Source organism: Oratosquilla oratoria, chromosome 42, assembly GCF_046742065.1.
Source record: "Oratosquilla oratoria isolate Oo_2021 chromosome 42, ASM4674206v1, whole genome shotgun sequence".
Classification (NCBI taxonomy): Eukaryota; Metazoa; Arthropoda; class Malacostraca; order Stomatopoda; family Squillidae; genus Oratosquilla; species Oratosquilla oratoria.
In genome coordinates this window covers 15,525,137-15,545,901 of record NC_134818.1, presented here as the reverse complement: position 1 = coordinate 15,545,901, position 20,765 = coordinate 15,525,137, and positions in this window count along the sequence as shown.

The window sequence follows — 20,765 nt, the reverse complement described above, 5'->3', positions numbered from 1 at the left end:
GAGAGAGAGAGTTAGCAAGTTAGCGAGTTAGTGAGTGAGAGTTGAGTTCAAATATTATACTCTGAAATCGAAACTCTTCTCAATCCGATTACATGAAAAATAAAAACAGCTGTTAGCGCTCCGTAGGAGCACAGTAATGTGGAGGGATTTAAGATCTTATGCCCTTACTCACGCGTTTATTACCCTAAACTTTAGGGAAATCTAACCATTTCAAAATTTTCATATTTTTTCAAGACTCTTCGTTACCAGATGATTTGATTCAGTTGAGGTGACTGGTGCATAAATAAAGAGTCAACTGAAATAATGTTGTAGTTTTTGGTTTTGGTCCTATGGTCGTGTTGCTTTCATGACGCTGCTTGTACATTTGCAAACAGACCAGAATTATTCAGAGGAACTCTTGTTTGCTCTGGGATGTTGGGGTGTTACCTTGGATACAAATGTCCACATAGGTAGAAACTATTAACAACGTGGGCGTATGCTAAGCCCACAGAGGTCCCATTGTTATATTACCATTGTAAATTTTGGGTCATTTAGGTCGTTTCTCTTAGCTGACAATAATTCTTTCTGTGTGTGTCTTATGTTCTTATGTTCTTATCTCGGCAAAAGACTATGATTACTTTGGATTTAAGTGTTTGTATATTTGTGTGGAGTATGTAGGGGATGGAATGAGTGTGAGTGGTTTCTATACCTTTGTTTTTTGGCTACACCCCGTGTAAGGGGGAAGAAGCCTTTGATATATGTATGTATTTATATTTGTGTTTAGTCTGAGTTTGAGTTGCTTTTAATGAGGTTGAAAAACGTGTTTATTGATAACCCCTTGGTATTCATTTCTGTATATAATTGGCAGTTGAAAACAAATCTATCAAAAGAAACGCCATGGCAGGACGGAGCATTTATTAGCACAATGTTTCGCTTGTCACAGCTTTTGCAAGTACATTGTAAAACTTTAACAAGCGAAACGTCGAAATTATGAAGACTCCATCATCATACATTTTTTATTATTTTCTATTCACGTGTTCATTTCTGTTTATTTCTATTTACTCTGGTAATTACCGTACTTAGCCTGCATAAGAAAATATTCACAAGGATATTGTTTGTTAGGAGCGAGATGTATGAATATGTATTTTTAAAGTTCGTTTATAAGCTTTAAAAGAATATATATCAGGCCACAAATATCATCTCGTAGTTTTATCGATGACGTAAATATATACCAATAATGTATTTTGTCACAACGTAAACCTTAACAATACGGGAATGATCTGTCATGTATATTGACAGGGCTCTCATATGTGGCTGGTTTTAGGCAGTAACCATGTGTATAAACAATATACCATAGGTGACACACGTGTCAAGTTGCAGATAGAAGAGTCAATCCACTTGGTGTTTTGATAGATCCACGTTTTTATCATTCTTCTGTTTATCATTATTGTTCTATTTCTGTAGAGTTAAGCCCCGTGTAGATAAACGCTGGAAGATTTTGTTTAGTAGGAAGTCAAGGTCCTCAGTGAGAAAGACCTTTTGTTTGTTCGAGACCCCAACAAGCTCAAGTTCCCCCCCACACACACGTATACACACACACACGTATACACACACACACACACACACACACACACACACACACACACACACACACACGTATACACACACACGTATACACACACACGTATACACACACACACACGTATACACACACGTATACACACACACGTATACACACACACGTATACACACACACGTATACACACACACGCATATACACACACACATACGTATACACACACATGTACACACACACATACACTCACATACACATACACACACACACACAGATATACATACATACATGCATACATATATACATGCATACATATATACACACATACATTCATACATACATACATACATACATACATACATACATACATACATGCATATATACATACGTGCAAACATACATACGATGGAGCGAAGGCGACTCAATGTCCATTTCATCGAGGTAACCCGTGTGTTCTCGCTTCTTTGGTGTCCTCATCCCCTTGCTGCCAACGTCCTTTTGCTGTTCTCGCTGTTCTTGCTGGCCTCTCAATCCTCGTTGTCGTCTCCTCCTCCTCGTCCTCGAACTCATCCTCCTCTCACTGGCCTCGTCTCTACTGTCTGTCCTCTTCATTCCTCTCCTCTTCTCCAACTGTTTCCACAAAAAATGAAACTTTTTCACCTTAAACTTTTCATTTTTCCTTGCATTATTTTTGCCCCTTTTTACTCGACCCTTTTGCACGCCATCTTCCTCGCACATTTCCACTTGCTCCTTTTGTTTTCGTTCGAGTCGCCGTCTTATTTCTCGTGTTTACTTTCTCTCTACTTTGTTAATTTGTCTTCCCTTATTTCTATCCTTTTCTCGCCATACCTCCATTCGTTCTTCCTTCCATTTTCTCCAGTTTCATTTCCTTCTCTCTTCCTTATTCTGCGACATTCTTCATTACCTTCTTCTCTTCATTTTCCTTTGCCATCCTGTAAAACTAATTGTTACTTTAATCTCTGTTGTCGTGTTCATTCGTGCCAGCCTCCCCCCCCCTCTCTCTCTCTCTCTCTCTCTCTCTCTCTATCTCTATCTCTATCTCTATCTCGTCCAATTTTCATTTCTCATTTGCACCTCAGCTGCTGTTTCCATTTCTGCGCATCTTTCTTCCGTCAGCTCATACAGCCTTTCAGGTCGTCCCACACTATCTGTGTCACGTTGCATTTTCTCTTTCATTCCATCTGGCGCCACGCAATTTTATTTACTTCTATGACGTCCTTTCGTACGTGGTGGCACTTGTTAATTTATTCTATCTCCAGGCGATTTCATTCATCTCCGTGGGATCAACTTTGGTGGTGAGGAGGTAATCACCACTACGCCATTTGGGTACATTTTCCACACCTCCATTTGACTCGTCTGACAATTGCCCCCTCCGTCTTCATTTGCGTTCTTCAACGTCCCCACATTTTCAATTTCGGTTTTAATTCTTCCGATCGGTTGTATGGCCTACTCCCTACCCCATCCTCACTCACAATCCCATTCTTTGTTCCTCTTCACTATCATTCCCGTAATCGCTCTCTCATTACTTTCATCTAACCTTCTCCACCATGGCGTGCCATACTAACTTGTAAATTGCGATTCATTAGTTCCAAAGTTTTCGCGATTTTTCCAGAAGTTCCTCTTTGCACACGCATGTGCTGGAAGCTTTCTTCGCCTATTTCGAGGAACAATTTTGGAGGTCTTCAAATCACGATGGAATCTTTCCTCGGCTCATCGAAGTGCGTTTTAAAAGTCTTCCTTTTGCCCACTTTTTTTTTTTTAGTAGTTTTTGAAGATTCCGCTTAGTCCGCTCTTGCTAAGAAGGTTTTCTTCGGCTCATTGCAGAGTTTCAGAAGTTTTTCCCCTTGCCCTCATTCACTCAGGAGAGTCGATCTCTCTCTCTCTCTCTCTCTCTCTCTCTCTTCGGCTCATCGAAAAGAGTCTCTAAAGAGTCTATTTCTTCGGCTCATTGGAGAGTTTCAGAAGTTTTTCCCTTGCCCTCATTCACTCAGGAGAGTCGATTTTTTTCACTCTCTATCTCTCTCTCTCTCTTCGGATTATCAAAAAGAGTCTCCAAAGAGTCTGTTTTATACGCATTACATTGAGGAGAAGTTAATAAATAGTCTTGATCCTTGACTACGAGGGCGTGCCGGAAGCTTTCTTCGGCGCGGCCAAGAGTTTGTTTCACACGCACTGTATCGAAGAGAAGTTAACGAAGATTCTTGATCCTTGACTTCGAGGGCGCGCTGGAAGCTTTCTTTGACGCGTAGAAGAACGTTTCGGGAGTCTCAGGCTCCTCTCCTGTGTGTGAAGCAACTTTTCGTCAAAGAGTTTCGCCTCGCGCTGGAGGCTCTCCGACGAGTCATGAGCTGTTGCGTGGTACCAGTCCATGCGGCTGAAGTTGATGTATTGCAACTCGGCTTTATTGCATCATACTAAGAAAAATACATTTCGGAAACAAATCACAGCATGTTTTGGATATTTAGTGAGAAAATGTTAGGTAAATTGCAAAATTTGTTTTGAAGGAATTGATGGAAAGATGGAAAGAACTGATCAATTCTATGGTAATTTGACATTTTCGAAATGTAATTTCAGAATTATAAATTAAGAGCGGATTTTTCTTTTTCGTAATGCTGACTTGTTGCCGGAGTGCTGAAATGCAATTTCTCTAATGAGAATTTGCTTGACTATTACAGAGAATAAGATCACATCTTGAAAGTCGCGTAAAAAAATGAATGCTTGTCTGTTACAAACAAAAATGTAAGATTTTATATTCGAAGAATTTGACTCCTTAAGAATTTGTAAAAGTAAACCAAATTGTGAGATATTACTATAGGTTTGTGACAGTAAAATATATTTAAGAAATACAAAACATTGGAGGTATTGCGAAGTGATTAGTGATTTAATTTTATTATGCTATTTCCATCATGGACACATACAGGCATGTGTATTCACGTGCACACACACACACACACACACACACACACACACACACACACACACACACACACACACACACACACACACACACACACACACACACACACACACACACACACAGACACAAAGTGAGGTCGAATTAATTTGATATATGTGCAAAGTCCGAGACATGAAACAGACTCATTATACGTTGATAAGACTGCCATTCATTTTTACACAGTTAAAAACGTCGAGAAATTGTCTTGTGGTTCCTGATACCAGCGTACCTCTTGTGGGCAAACGTGGAACTCTTTAATTGTGGTAAATAAGATCGAAGAAGATTGCAAATTTTGGTTTATATTTTCTCTCCCTCCATCATATAAGACGCACGTGACAAGCAGGATTGAAATACTTTCTCATCCGCGATGATGCACACTAAAGAGGATTAGAGGGAGCTTAAGGAATTGTATATCATCCATAAGACGATTTTACTTGTACATGTTATAAGTAAATGACAATTGTGGTGCTATCAGACATGATTTTCGTCATTGGTGGAAATTTTATATGTTTTTATAGGTAAGACTGGGTTGAGAAGTGTGTGGGGGTAAGAATAGAAAGTGGAAGGGGAGAGACAGAAAGACATACAGACGGACAGACAGACACGGACAGAAAGGCAAATGCGGACATACAGACAGACATGGACTGAAAGGCAGATGCGGACATAAAGACAGACAGCAGACAGACACGAGGACAGACGGACAGATAGACAGATAGACAGCCACGGACAGACAGACGGACACGGACAGACAGGCAGACAGACACGGACAGACAGCAGACGGACAGACGCGGACAGATAGACAGATAGACAGCCACGGACAGACAGATGGACACGGACAGACAGGCAGACAGACACGGACAGACAAGCAGACAGACACGGACAAACAGACACGGACAGACGGACATGGACAGATAGACGAACACAGACAAACGGACACACGGACAGACAGACACGGACAGGTAGGCAGACACGGACAGACAGGCAGACACGGACAGACAGGTAGACACGGACAGACTACAGACGGAAACAGACACATACAGACAGACAGACAGAGACAAAGTAAGAGTGTGTTCTGTGTATGTAAGCAAGTGAAATACAGAGTTAGATTTCATGATGTGGGTGAAGAATCGTAACCGAGGGTTAAAAAAAGGGGGGTGAAGGGAAAGACTGGATGATGCAAGCGCCTCCTAATGAAGATAATTTATAAAATGAAGAAACACAGGAGGGGAGGGGGTGATGGGAGAGTGTCTGTCTCTCTGAAACGTCTGCCTTGAAATGTCGTCGGATCCTAACGATGCCCGACAAGGCGACTAACGACCAGAGACCAACTTCCATTTGTGACGTCAGCAACACCAGAGACTGGACACGCGCGCGCGCGGCCTCGGCCAACACTTTCCACCGCCTCCAATTACCACCGAGAGGAGGAGGAGGAGGAGGAGGAGGAGGTGAAGGAGGTGAAGGTTGAATAGGACGGGGACGGGGACGAAGAGGTGGTGTTGATTGGTGGTTGTTCGTGGTTGATGGTGATGATGGTGGTTGATTGTGTTGGTGGTTGATGGGGGTTATGTTGGTTTGGTGATGGTTCTGGTGGTGGTTGTAAGGTTGGTGGTGGTTGTGGTAGTGGTTGTGTTGGTGGTTGTGGGAGTAGGGGTGGTTGTGGTTGTGTTGGTGGTGATGGTGGTTGTGTTGCTGATGGTAGGGGTGGTGGTGGTGATGATGCATGGGATGATAATGAAGTGAAAGGGAGAAGGAAGGGGAAGAGGAGTGGGGACAGGAAGAGGAGGAGGAGTGAGGATAGGAAAAGAAGGAATGAGGATAGGAAAGGGAGGTTGTGTGGGGACAGGAAAGGGACATGGAGGGGAAGAAGAGGACTGGTAGAGGAAATGAAAAAGAGGGAAGAGGAGGAGTGGGGAAGAAGAGTAAGGGGACGAGGCAAGAGAAATGAAGCAGAGGCGGAAGAAAAGTAGGAAAGAGAGATGGATTAAGAGGGGGAGAGAGTGCGAAAGAGGAGTAGAAGAACGAGGACAAGGAGAAGCAGGACGGGAAAGAGTGTGAGGTGGTGGAATGGGAGTCTGGAGCTGTGAGCGAGAGGCAATGCTGGCGGTGGTGATGATGGGCTGCGGGGGGCTGAGTGGTTGTGATGGGCTTTATTGGTTTCTGAAGGGAAGTAGTGATGGATCTAGGGCTGCTGAAGGGAGTCTTTTGCAAGACTGAGAGAAGAACTAACTGTAGGGATACGTTATTTTTTCTCCAACTTAGCAGAGGTTTTAACAAGTTTTAATGAATTTTGCCAGAGATTTCATTTCATGTAATTTGCTGGAACTGTTACTCAAGCGTTTTTTTTTTTTGTCCTGAATGTTCTAAATTAAAATAGGTAACTTAACGCCCCTTCATGGAACTTCATAATTGTCGTTTGTTGTATATTGTTACCTAAATGATGTGTAGTTCATCCTGCAATTTCACGCTTTTAACGCCTACGCAGTGACGAGGTGTAATTTAATATGTTCTGGCCAATGCTACACGATTACAATCAGCTGAGATGGACCAAGACCCCATTCTAGATCAAGTCGAGATCTCGCCCAAAAATCTGAAATTGAATCGATATTACTAAAATGTAAGCATATAACATGGGAGCACATTTGACACAGACAAAAACCTCTGGTTTATTGTATAATTATTGTATGATTATATACGAATGTTTTATCATTTTCACAATTCTTGTCATCATGGTGATATGTCCTTGCAGTAAGGTCCACAAAAGTGGGGATATGTACTTTGTGTGTGTGTGTGTGTGTGTGTGTGTGTGTGTGCGTGCGTGCGTGCGTGTGTGTTTGTTTGCTTGCTTGCGTGTTTGCTTGTTTGTTTATCTTGTTTTCTTGTTTGTTTGCCTCGGGAGTTATGGGGTATCGCGTGAGAAAAGAAACCATCAAAGAGAAATACACATCATAATAGCTCTAATATCATTAGAATAAAAAGACGATTCTTGAAGCCCCCTTTGCTAGATTACATACATAAACATAATTTCAGGATAATTTAGGAGCATTAGAGTAGCAGGTGCGGCAGAGCGCTGGGGTGGAAGGGAAGGGGAACGGTAGATGACGTGGGAACAAGTCGGTTGTTCCTGGAAAGTAGTTAGTAGGCTGTCAACGTGGAAGTCTCTCGTGTCAGGAGGAAACCCGAGGTCGCACGAGGATTGATGCAATTCCCCCTAAAGGGGGAGCCTAAGGAGGACGAGGAGGGAAGAGGGAAAAGGGAAGATCTGCATGTTGGGCTCTATGGCTATACATAGTAAACAGGTGGATATTGAACAAGAGCAGGGAAGAAGAGATGGAGAGAGGAGGGTGTGAAAAAGGAGGTGGCGGCTTTAGTGGTGATGTTAGTGATGGTGTGAATTATGCTGATAATTGTGGTGGTGCTAGTGGTGTTTGGTGGTGATGATGGCATTGGTGGTGATGATTGTGTTGGTGGTAATGATTGTGTTGGTGGTGATGATGGCGTTGTTGATGATGTCGTTGGTGGTGATGATGGTGGTGATGTTAATGGTTATGATCATGGTGATGATGATGATGATGATGGTGAGAATCATGACGATGATGATGATCATGATAATCATGATGAATAAAGTGGAGGCGGAGGTGAAGGTGGTGTTGAAGGAGGTGGAAGAGGAGGAAGAAGGAGGTGGAGGAAGAGGTGAAAAAGGTGGTGTAGGAGATGGAGGTGGAGGACGAGGTGGTGGAGGAGGTGGAGATGGAGGTGGAGGAGGTAAAGGAGGTGGTGGAGGAGGTGGAGGAGAAAGTGAAGGAGGCAGTGGAGGAGGTGGAGGAGGAAAAAGAAGGTGGAGGAAGAGGTGAAAAAGGTGGTGTAGGAGGTGGAGATGGAGGTGGAGATGGAGGTGGAGGAGGAGGAGAAGGAGGAGGTGGTGGAGGAGAATAAGGAGGTGGAGGATGTGAAGGAGGTGGAGGAGGAGGTAAAAGAGGCAGTGGAGGAGGTGGAGCAGGAGGAAGGAGGTAAAGAAAGAGGCGAAAAAGGTGGTATAGGAGGTGGAGATGGAGGTGGAGGAGGTGAAGGAGATGGTGGAGGAGGAGGAGGTGGAGATGGAGGTGAAGGAGGTGGGGGAGGAGGAAGAAGGAGGTGGAGGAGGTGAAGGAGGAGGTGGTGGAGGAGGTGAAGGAGGAGGTGGTGGAGGAGGTGAAGGAGGAGGTGGTGGAGGAGGTGTAGTAGGTGGAGATGGAGGAGGTGTAGTAGGTGGAGATGGAGGTGAAGGAGGTGGAGGAGGAGGTGAAGGAGGCAGTGGAGGAGGTGGAGCAGGAGGAAGAAGGAGGTGGAGGTAGAGGTGAAAAAGGTGGTGTAGGAGGTGGAGATGGAGGTGAAGAAGGTGTAGGAGGTGAAGGAGGTCGTGGAGGAGGTGAAAAAGATGAAGGAGTTAGAGGAGGAGGTGAAGGTGAAGGAGGTGGTGGAAGAGGTGAAGGAGGAGGAGGAGGAAGGAGGAGGTGAAAGAGGAGGAGAAGGAGATGGAAGAGGAACAAGAAAAGGTTGAACGGAGAACTGTAGTAGAAGGGAAAGGGGAGAGAGAGAGGTGTGTGGGGGGGAAGAGATTTAGATGAGGGAAAAGAAAGCTTAAGGGAGGTCAGTCGTGTGTACGGAGGCATCAAATGCGGAGATGGTGTGCACGAGTGTATTTGCCTTCTTTCCTGCTTTGGTTTCGTACATGTAAGCTTTTCGGGAAAGGCCCTGGGGAGGGGAGCGTAGGAGGAAGAAGATCCAAGAGGTCCTACATTGTCTTCACACAATAGCATCACTACACATTTTGTTCTCTTTAAGCAAAAATGATTTAATCTAGTTTCATAAACGTATTAATGTTAACCAAAACTACGTGTAATGTGACACTTGGCCGAAGGGGTTTAGGGAGAAGTTTTGGTTTAGAAAATCAAATCTAATCAAATGAAAGGCAGGCAAAGACCAAATTAGTAGAAATGTTGAAGTGAATGAAGATGGCATGTAGGTTTTTTTTTCAGGGTAAAACTATACAAGAACCGTAATTTGCTATAATCCTTGAGAAAATTTCACTCGCCAGAATATGACCCCCTGACATCGAGTAGAATAAACGTCTAACGTAAAAAAAAAAAAAAAAAAAAGAAAGAAAGGAAAAAAAAAAAAAACACTATGCCTACGGGGCGAGTTCCTCCAGCGCAATGAATATTTCTTGCAAAAGGTATGATAAATAAAGACAAAAATATCAAGGAAAGGGTTTCAACTAAGCTTAAGATCGTCTTCAGGCCTGGCGTCAGGCGAAATAGACTGAAGTGAAACAAAATAAAATTGTTTGGGGGCTTCAACTCGGACCATTACAGGTCAAAGTGAGTGAGTCATTGACTGTCAGTGAATCGCTAAATCACTGAATCAGTGAGTCATTGAACGAGTGAACCAGTGAGTCAATCGGCGGGTCAGTCAGCCCAGGAGTTAGTTGGGTGGGTCAGCTGGCGGGTATGTCGGCGAGTCAGTCTGTGAATCAATCGACGAATCAGCGAGCGAATGAAACAAGGACCGTTCCAAGAATAAAGAAATTTTAGAATGGCGGGAAAGTATTGTCAGGCTCTTTGGAGTCCCTGGAAAAAAAAAAAAAAAAGGCGAGCTGTGAGTTCACTCACGGGAAAAGAAAACTGTGACGCCTGAGCTGAAGGTGTAATTGCACTGGTCCGTGGCTGTTGCATTTGCAATCAGCGATCTGTGATTGTGAAGTGTGATGTGGTACGTTTATTGCAAAAGTATTGTGATTGTTGTGGAGGTAGTGATTACAGTGTGTGTGTGTGTGTGTGTGTGTGTGTGTGTCGGTGTGTCAATGTCTATGTGTCTGTGTCTATGTCTTTGTGTCTGATTTGTGTGGATTCCTACAATGGATGTAGATACGATTTTGGTAAACATGTTTCTATTTGACACAATACTTTACGACATTATTTTGAACGCGTTGGTGTCGTAATACATTGAGTTAATCTCCCTTATGGCGTGACTGACATTAACTGTTCCTTCGTGGTCTTGCATAAATTCCTCAAAAAAGTTTGCACTTTTACAAAAGGAGGCATCCGCCCGTTGATTTGGCACGGCTCTGTACGAGTACATGATAATAAGTGAATGTACACGATGGAATGAATGTGAAATCCATATTAAATGAAGTTAAAATAATGCTACGTTGGTATTCTTTTAGACTGTCGAGATGGCTGTGTTTGTCGTTTATCCTTAATAAAAATTCAACGCTAGGAAAAGGTTAGTCACATTTGGAACCAAATGTTTTTTATTCATTTGTTTATGTATTTTTGTTATCATTATCATTATTGTTGTTGTTGTTGATATTAATATTATTATTATTATTATTATTATCGTTATTTTCAGCGTCATTATCAATATTTATATATTATTTATTTTTTCGGTTACTTGTACAGCCCCTTCACGGGGAAGTCTTTTAATTCTAGAATGCTTTTCATTATTAGTATATACGGTTACAGGACTAACTGCATTTCATACGAGGAGTCCAGGAACAGAGGGGCATCCCCGCCACTCTTACTGGATTCGAGTTAAGCACGGATCGTGAAAGACGTAAGCCTTCTCTCCTCTCTCTCTCTCTCTCTCTCTCTCTCTCTCTCTCTCTCTCTCTTTCTCTCTCTCTCTCTCTCTCTCTCTCTCTCTCTCTCTTTCTCTCTCTTTCTCTCTCTCTCTCTCTCTCTCTCTCTCTCTATATATATATATATATATATATATATATATATATGTGTGTGTGTGTGTGAGTGTGTACGTACAGCATGATATATATATTATATATTACATAATACATATCCGTGCTTAATATGAAACCAGTAACAGTGGCGGGGATGCCCCTCTGTTTCTAGACGACTCGTACAGGCAGTGTTCACTTGTACAACCAGGTGGTTTGGGTGGGAATTAATGAACTGAGCAATGTGTTACAGAGTCACGTGGCTGCTGCGCTACAGGCGTCAGTAATGTACTTTAACGAGAGAGAGCACAGGGTAACCAGCCTGATGCCTCCTAATGAAGTCAATGAATTGACAAATGAATCAGATTTGATGTTAAACGAGCCGTGCATTATGATAGGCTATTTTTTTTATAGGGAATGTCCGAATGTGCTCGTTTTAGTTTTAGTACTTGAAGTTGTTTATTTTGGGACTTCGTTGATGGGAGTTTTTGTTAGTCTTGTTAGGAGCATGCGTGTGCGGGCTCTATTTTAGCGCGGGTTTATTTTTGCGTGGGTTTATTTCCATGTATGTTTATTTCCGTGTGGGTTTATATTTGGGACGGCGTGTGTGTGTGTGTGTGTGTGTGTGTGTGTGTGCGCGTGTGCGTGCGTGGGTATACATGCACGCACGCCTGCGTTTACGAATACACACGTGTATGTGCGTGCGTTCGTGCGTGCATGGAATCGGTTGATAATGAGGAGAATGGTTGGGTTAGTACAGGCGACCGTACTCAAGTCCAAGTCAAAGTACCTGGATATTTTTCAAGTACAAGTACAATCATTTTGCTATGGACTTGAGTCAAAATTCAAGTATATGCCATTGTAAAGTACAAGTACTTTGTGATAAAAAAACATGTCACGAATTCATAAAGCATGAAAATAGTTTTCGTATATACACATTGATGAGTACAATGTTAAAAAGTTGGATTCGATATAGAAAAATAAATGAAAATTTTTACCTTTATTTTAGTATATAACTGCTTTTATCACGTATTTCCAAAACAAGAACGTATACGTTATGAATCAATTGAATAGATAATATTCTCTATGCTGCAAATGCAAAAGACGATATATATATTTCTCATATACTCACTCCTGTCGTACTTAAGCCACCTTTAGGCCCCTCAACGCTGGAATCCGTCGCCTCCACTCTCGACGATCTTGTGCCAGCACTCTCATCCGCTCACAGACATCTACCCTAACACTACTCAAGTCCCCAAATGTTTTCCAATTTTCAGGAATTGCCACATAATTCTATTCTTATTTTTTTGATAATGTGCCACATTATTTTTAAGGTTTTTAATATTACGCTCCTCACCTATCCTCACTGGTTTTCTACATTAGAATGTACTGTTCTGTTCATATAATTTTCTGATTACCGTAGGACCAAGACTTGTTACTAAACTATGGACAATTTAGATTTCTATATATCACTGTACTTCACGCGAAGCTGACGGTACAAGTGACACATTTTTCGTCTAGCTCCGCCTTTTGTTATTTTCTTTGAAAACTTGTATATATTTCTTTTTCACTGATTTACATGATTATATTATAAAGAATATACAACGAACGAACTCCTTGCAGAGCAAGTTCAAATTACGATAAACAATACAAATCCATGAAATGTGCAAATAATTTGGAATAGTATGATTTTTTTTAATTATGCGTAATTTTCCATGATGTGGGGGCAGTGTATCGTGTATAATCAAATGGAACGGGGACTCGGAGGATTGAGATGATTTGAGCTGTTAATCATTCGATTACTGAACAACAACAACAACAACAACAACAACAACAACAACAACAAACACAATAACAGCAGCAGCAACAATAACAACAGCGACAACAACGACTACAAACAATAACAAGAGCAATAGTAAAAATAACAACAAAATAATAACAACAACAATTCCATGAATGATATCCTTTTATTTACACAAGGAAAAATTGTGTGTAAATTTCTTTCTCTTGGCTGGCTCTACATTCAACCTCGTTAATGCTTATCTACATTGGTAAGTCGTACAAATGAAATGGTAAGACGACATAAAATGCTACACAACAATTATGAACAAGTATTTTGCGTGACACACACACACACACACACACACACACACACACACACACACACACACACACACACACACACACACACACACACACACACACACACATATATATATATATATATATATATATATATATATATGTATAGAAGGGTTTGTGGGGGTTAATCATTTAATAGTGGTAAAAGATTTTTACAAGAGAATTTGCTTTTATTGATATATAACTTATGGTTTTGTTGTAGATACTGAAACCGCTATTCCTTGAGTTTAGTTTCAGACCTTATTTTCAAGGTAAAAAAATAAGATTCATAATTTTCATATGCTTAGATCACTGCTAGAATATGAAAACAGTAGTTTATTTAATTAACACATTTGTCTAGTAGTATTTAGCGATTGCATGAGGATATGTAGATTTCTGCAACGAGATCTACAAGGTGAGTTAAATGAATTGGAGAATGAACAATGGGCCCCCTTCCTCTCAGGGTCACATCGGTAGGGTTGGTACGCCTGCATAGCCACTGGTGCCCCGGCTGCTAGGAATCAAATGTCACCCTCACTGATTGATTGATTTAGTGATTGATTGATTAACTGGTTTACTTCTTAAACGATTCATTTATAATATTTATTTGTTTATTTATCTATTTATTAATTTACCTATCTACTTTCTTATTTACTAGTTTATTATTTGATTAACTTATTTTTTTTTATTTATTATTCATTATCTATTTATCTATTATTCATTATTTATTTATTAATCTAATTGTTTATTGCCTTTTTTGAGGGTCATGGATCAGATATAGCAAATTTTCAGTTACTTTTTTGAGAATATTTATAACTATACGTAATGCCAGGGATGAGAAGGAAGTTGTTAGTTTATTCAAATTTAGTCAGCAACCATAAATGAGCAAAGAAAAGAGCAACAAATCCTCATGCAATCTGCTGAAGCACTGATGATGATAAAAAAAAATAGAATAAAATGAACAAATAAAAATAGGCATGCTTCAAGTCACTACGATCTTTTTGTAGAAAAAAAAAATCAAGTGACTGAACTTCAAAAAAAAAAAAAAAAAATTGACGTCTAGACTCGAACGTAAATGCACAAACGCTTTAGCACGCAGACAATTCTGTGACGTCATACATCTATCGAAAAGGTCACAGGGTACGACTGTGCGTACCAGCATTCATGGTAATTACCCTGCCAGGTCGGCGCTGATGTTGGCTATTTGTCTGACGCATCTTATTCACTGATGCTTGTTGGGACTCGTTAACCAAGGTTGGTTGGATAACGGATCCGCATGAGCAAATGTCATGTGATGATTATGTAATATTTGAATTTTATTTTCATGTGTGACTTACATAAAGGAAGGTGCTTGTAAAAGACAAACTTTGCTTTTATGGATGTAGTCAGCATTGATTAGATATCACTTTGATGACAGATACTAATGTATATCGGCATAATTATGTAAAACCTTTTGTATTCTATTTTGATATTTTAGGTCTTATTGTATTTTATTTTATTTTACATATTTTTTACGTTACCCGCTTTGCGAGGAGGTTATGCTAGACACCTGTGTCAGAACTTGAGGATTTTAGATCCGACGTCCCTGCTGACGTCACAAGATGTTTCCTGCGGATTCGAACCGCCTACCTGTAGATTTTCTCCTCTGGACGTTAGATCTTCCAGACATTAGTGCCCAAGTCCATCCAGGAACCAAGATCACCTGAAGAAGCATACAAATCGTAGTTGCCCCTTGTCCATTCCAGGGTTAGAGAACGAGCTGAATGAAATAGTCTTAAGGTACGTTTTGTTCGGTACGATTATCGCTCAACGATTATCGTTCATGGCTTACCGGTGATCGTCAAACGTTTACCTAGAGTACTAATTCTTTGATTTTGAATGAGACTATTTTGCTTCGAGCTGCAAGGTACAAGGGTGATAATTTTAAACGAACCTACAACTAACGCTTTTACCAAACTATGATGCCAGGTAGTAGGATGCGGGTCACCCACTATTGGCTGTGGTAGGAGGCTAATAAAAGTACCAAGCAAAACGTACCTTAACCATGGAGCAAAGACTACAAGGTGTGATCGAGGTTTACGTCAGCATTAAAGGCTTTATCCTCACGTTGTTTCCTCTGACATAAAGTGTTAATGTTTTCCATTCCGTAAGTAATCTTGTTTCGTTAGGTTCTTGGATATCTGTATGCGTAACACCTGATTCCAGTCTGTGTGTGTTTGATGTCTGCGAAGAACATTTCTCATGTTAAACCAGTACTAGTACATGAAATTGTTCTGATTTGGTGTTTAGTGTTGTTCATGAGAGATAATGTGACTTCTTAGTGTGTACGTGTCATGCGGATAAGGAAGCTTAGACATAGAAAGTTAAAAATTCAAAATGAATCTACTCTAATGATACAAAAAGGAAAAAGAAGGAAAAGGAAACAGTTCCATGGTGTTAAACAGACTAATTTAATTGTTCTTAACGATAATAGACCTGAGTGTATGGACGGGTTTTATTGAACTTCTAGTTAGATAACAGAGTATACTCATTGAGCGCATGAAAGTACACCAGTAACACTGTATGAACACAACACCAAAGCAAGCTGGCTGCATTAAGGTGTGCTCACCGCATGATAGTCAACTGGCAGCCGCCGTGAATTCTATTCTTCTGGGGGAGAGGCTGTACAGTTGTGCAATAGCCTTGCAATCATGAGACGTTTAGGGTCCTCGGAACACTTTTGCAGGCTACCAGCGTTCCCGTGAGTGCCAGGTCATGTCACCAACTCGAGGCAGTAAAAGTCGTCTCATTCCTTTCTTGGCACGGAAGTGGTGGGAAATGGCGGAGGGGGGAGAGAGGAGGTGGAGGAGGAAGGGAGAGAAGAAGGGGAGGAGGAGGAGGAGGAGGACAGGGTGAAGGAGAAGGACGGGGTGGGAGAGAAGATGGGGAGGGGGAGGAAGAGAAGGTGGAGAGGCAGGAGCAAGAGAGGAAGGGGAGGAGGAGAGGGAAAAGGAGAGAGGAGGAGGAGGAGGAGAGGTGGTGGTGACGGCTATTGATGGAAGCGCCTTCGTCCTCTGGATTCACTTCAGGGTTATCGATAACTAGTTTAGTACAATAACTTAACTCTGTTTGAGCTAAATCATTCCTTAGATGAATAGAATTGGCTGGATTAGTCGGAACAAAAGCGAACAAAATGCATAACAATATTAAAATAATTATATATATATATATATATATATATATACATATATATATATATATATATATATATATATATATTCAAATTGATCAGACCCCATTTTCACATCTCTCCTCTTCACTCTTCAGTAGGGTTGAGGGCTGACTCTACTCAGCTCCTCTGCTGAATGGAATAGTTTGACCCAACCCTGAATAGATCTCTAGAAGACATGGCATTCTGAAAAATGTGAAGTTGCATTTTAGAGATATGAAAGTGGAGGGTCGAGGCATCATATAAACTTTCGTAAATAAAACAACCAAGTGCGATAAAAAGCAAATTGGCATCTGGTCGATGAATTGCAGTTTTCGAATGTGACTTTGCCCAATGATAAAAATGACACGAAATATATATAAAAAACGAAATTCGGTAACAGAATCTCATGCAATGCAGTAGACAGCTTTGTTGGATTTGTACCTTCTCAGGAGAAACTTGGTTTCTTCAGTTCAAGGGAGCAGAGTCTTCCGCAGAAGTCTCGATCGATCAGAATAGCCCTCGGACAAGGCCATCTCTTCGGCTAAGTAAAGTCGCCTGCCTGTTCTTCGCCGGAGCAGTCAATCAGTTCGTGGGCTCGATTTTCTTATGCGAGAGCCCCTGCCCCGAGGTAAACGGACACGGTTACTGGAATGGTTTGTAAATAGCTCGGAGATGAATATTTGTTGTCAGTACTTGATGGATGTTTGGTAGTGTAGAATGGCATGTTTTGTCTTCTGGGCATATCTTTTCTTCGACGAATCTGTGTTGTGATGTGTATTGCTGGGTGATGACCTGAACGTAGTCCCATTAATTGGATTGTGTTTCTTGTTTCTTCGTCCAGTCTTTTTTTTCTTTTTCTTTTTCTTAAAAATAATATTTTGTTTTGTAGTATGTGTTTCCATTATGTAATAAACGTGGTGTGCTGGGAATGATTTTGAAGTATAAAAATATTTGAGTAGTTTCCTGCAAGTGTTAAACTTTTAGATCCGTCTAGTGGGCAGTAACTGTGGTGTTGTGTGAAAAATTTCTTGGCTCGGGGGTTGGTGCTAGAACAAAATCTGCTTGATACATCATCCTATTGAAGAGGTAATTCTGAATAAAGTATAGGCAAAAATGAGCAATTACTTGCTTCAAATATCTATGATGCCATAGAGTATAGTTACTGATCTGCTAGTTCTAGAACCAACTTTTAGATATTTCTTACTTGTACTGCAGCTGGTGCATATTGAAACCTAAGATGAGAAAGCTCACCGTGAATGCAAGAAGCGTACCATGTGTTTTAAGTGCCGCATATGTATGCTCAGACAATAAGTATTAGACACCGCCACAAACTGGAATATGTTAGGTTGGGAATATTTCTTCCAAGGAGATTTATTTTTCTCCCGAGCTAGGAGACCCAGCAAAAAAAAAAAAGGGGGGGGGGGCAACAAGAGCTTCAGCTTTGCCCCTTGCCTGGCCTGAAGGTCAATAATAGCAGCAAAGTTGGAGCCGCTGCATACAAGAACCGGCGATGGAGCGCTCCCTCAATGGCGCTCTATTGAAACCAAATACACTGGGCGATCACGCAGCATTAGGTTTCGGGAATTTTGTGTTTACATTTTCGTTTGTCCTTCGTTTCCGATAGAAATTCGCCGCGAAGAGCGCTGGGACAATTGTGAGAGTACGATTGAGGAGACACGTTCACCTACTTCCTGCTACGATGTATTGTTATTAAAGAAAGTTTTATGCGGCTCTTAAGAGGAGAAACATTCTTCAGTATATTGGTAGAAAAAAAAAAGTATTCTGGAAAAGGACAAGATATTTTATGTAACCGAGGTAGGAGGACTACAGTCTGAAGGCGCTATCACACTGGGCTAATTTTACTCCAACCTCTAATTAATCTGCGGTACCGCCCATCTCCAAAACTTTTTCCGCAGTAAAATCACTATGGCAAAATATTTTCTTTCCTCAACAATTTACATAGAATGTCATTTAATATGCTGGAGTAAATTTTACTCCGGCATATCAGATTCCTTTTCGAAAGATGAGGACCGCAAATCTGCTACAACAGTCGGAGGAAAAATAGCTCAGTGTGATAATGCCTCTAGAGGGCGAGGAGTGGTTAGTGGGTATATTGAAACTTCCCCTTTAAACCCTTCTTCTTACGAGGCTGTAGTTTGTTCCACAGCTAAGAAAAAATCTATAACAGAAAATTTCCTTTGTAACCGTTTTCACAATTGGGAAAACTGATCTACTTGTGGTAACGAAGACGTGAAAATGCAGTCACAGTAAATAGTCATGAAATGTAAAGAATAGATAAACGAATGAATAAGATAATAATGATCTTGTGCCATAAAGAAGCGTCATAAAATATATGCTGTTTGGTGCTCTCTTTGTACCCAAGGGCGCAAACTAGCCATAAAGCGTCCGAGGAACGTGGGGATACCACAAGTTATAGCCACGGACTTATTGGTTACAAGTGTCAGGAACTGTTCATGATTGCTGTAGCTTTGGCCTCGGCAACCAAGACCCCGTCGCGTCGTCGCGAACTCGCTCCTCGTTCTCGTCGTCGATGTCATCCGATAACTTCGGAAGCTTGAGCTGCAGTAACTAAATGAAGAACTATAATTTTCACACTGTTTATTAAAGCAGTTGAAGTGTAGCGAAGTTAGAAATGTATCATTAGTTATATGTCAATTTATCATTATTTACTATTTACCTGTTTGTTTATTATCTAGCTATACCTATGCATTTATTTATTTTTATTTATTATTATTATTATCATTATTATTATTATTATTATTATTATTTTTTTTTTTTGCATCCGACCTAGATATGGACCAAAAGGTCTTCTGTCGGTATGCTCCGCCTTTGTAGTCCTTTGTAATCCTTTCTTAAATAACTGTGTGTGTATGTGTGTGGTTCGTCATGATCTTGGATCACATGTTGGACTCGTGATCGACACCTATTTCCCTCCCGGAAGAGAGCTCAGAGCTCATATATGACCGATCTGTGGGTAATGCTGTGACCTTACACGCACATATTCCAACTCCCCGTCCACGAGAGTTGGAATAACGACCCGTAGCGCAGCGATACTGAAATTATTTCAGCCCTGGGCGGGATTCGAACCTGTACCGCCGCGATGGCAGCCGAGAACTCTAACTACTGCTCCACGAGGTGTGTGTGTGCGTGTGTGTGTGGTGTGTATGTGCGTGTGTGTGTGGTGTGCATGTGTGTTTATGTGCATGTGATTGCGTGTATGTATGTATTTCTGTGTGTATGTGTGTGTTTTCTTTCGTAAACTTGCAATCCTTTATTCAGTTTTGTTTTTTCTCTTTTTATCAACTGGAATTAAGCGTAGCCCAATAAAATAAAATGCAATCCGTTATTCATTTAGACTTCTTTTTCCATGTTTCTATTTCGTCGTCTTCCTGGATACACGATTGCCTACGTGAGACCAGGAAGGGTTGCAGCAACTGGCTTCGTGTTGCCAGAACCAGGAGTCGAAGTGACCTTGGGTTAATTAGTGCAGAAGCCTAATTGCTTTCCACTCGTCAAAAACCAGCAGTTTTGCAGCGAAAAAAAAAATCCCCGAATCGTTTTTCTAAAGCTGTTATCACATTGGGCTCTTTTTCGCCTCCGACTGTTGGAGCAGATTTGCAGCTTTTGGGAAGGAATCTGATATTCCCGAGGAAAATTCGAAGTCAAATGACATCTTATGTAAATTGTTGAGGGATCAAGATAGTTCGTCATAGTGATTCCACAGCGGGAAGAGTGCTGGAAGTGGGCTGAACCGCCGTTTAATTAGAGGCTAGAGAAAAAATAGCCCAGCGTGATGGCGCATTTAGCTTCGTAGACCCATCCATCGTTAGCCAGAATACAATACTTCTAATGTATCAAAATGCTTTTGATGGACAATCAAACGAGTTTTTATGATATTCACTCCTCTAAAGCACGGAAGGGTAACTTCAAAACAGAATAAAATCGTCTGTTGTAAGATAAAACCAAGGACTTAGTATCGCCACAATGCTACACAGGATGGCGGGAATGAAACGTCTTTGGCGTTATTCTTGGCGTCAATTACATCTTCACCATCATCATCGTCACCGCCATATTTGTAGGATAATTATCTTTGCTATAATCACTCTCCCCCTTTCCCCAGTAGTAGTTCTCATCTATGGCAAGCTCCCGGGTAGACATTTAGTTCAAGTCCGTCAGTGTTGTTTGACACGTTCTT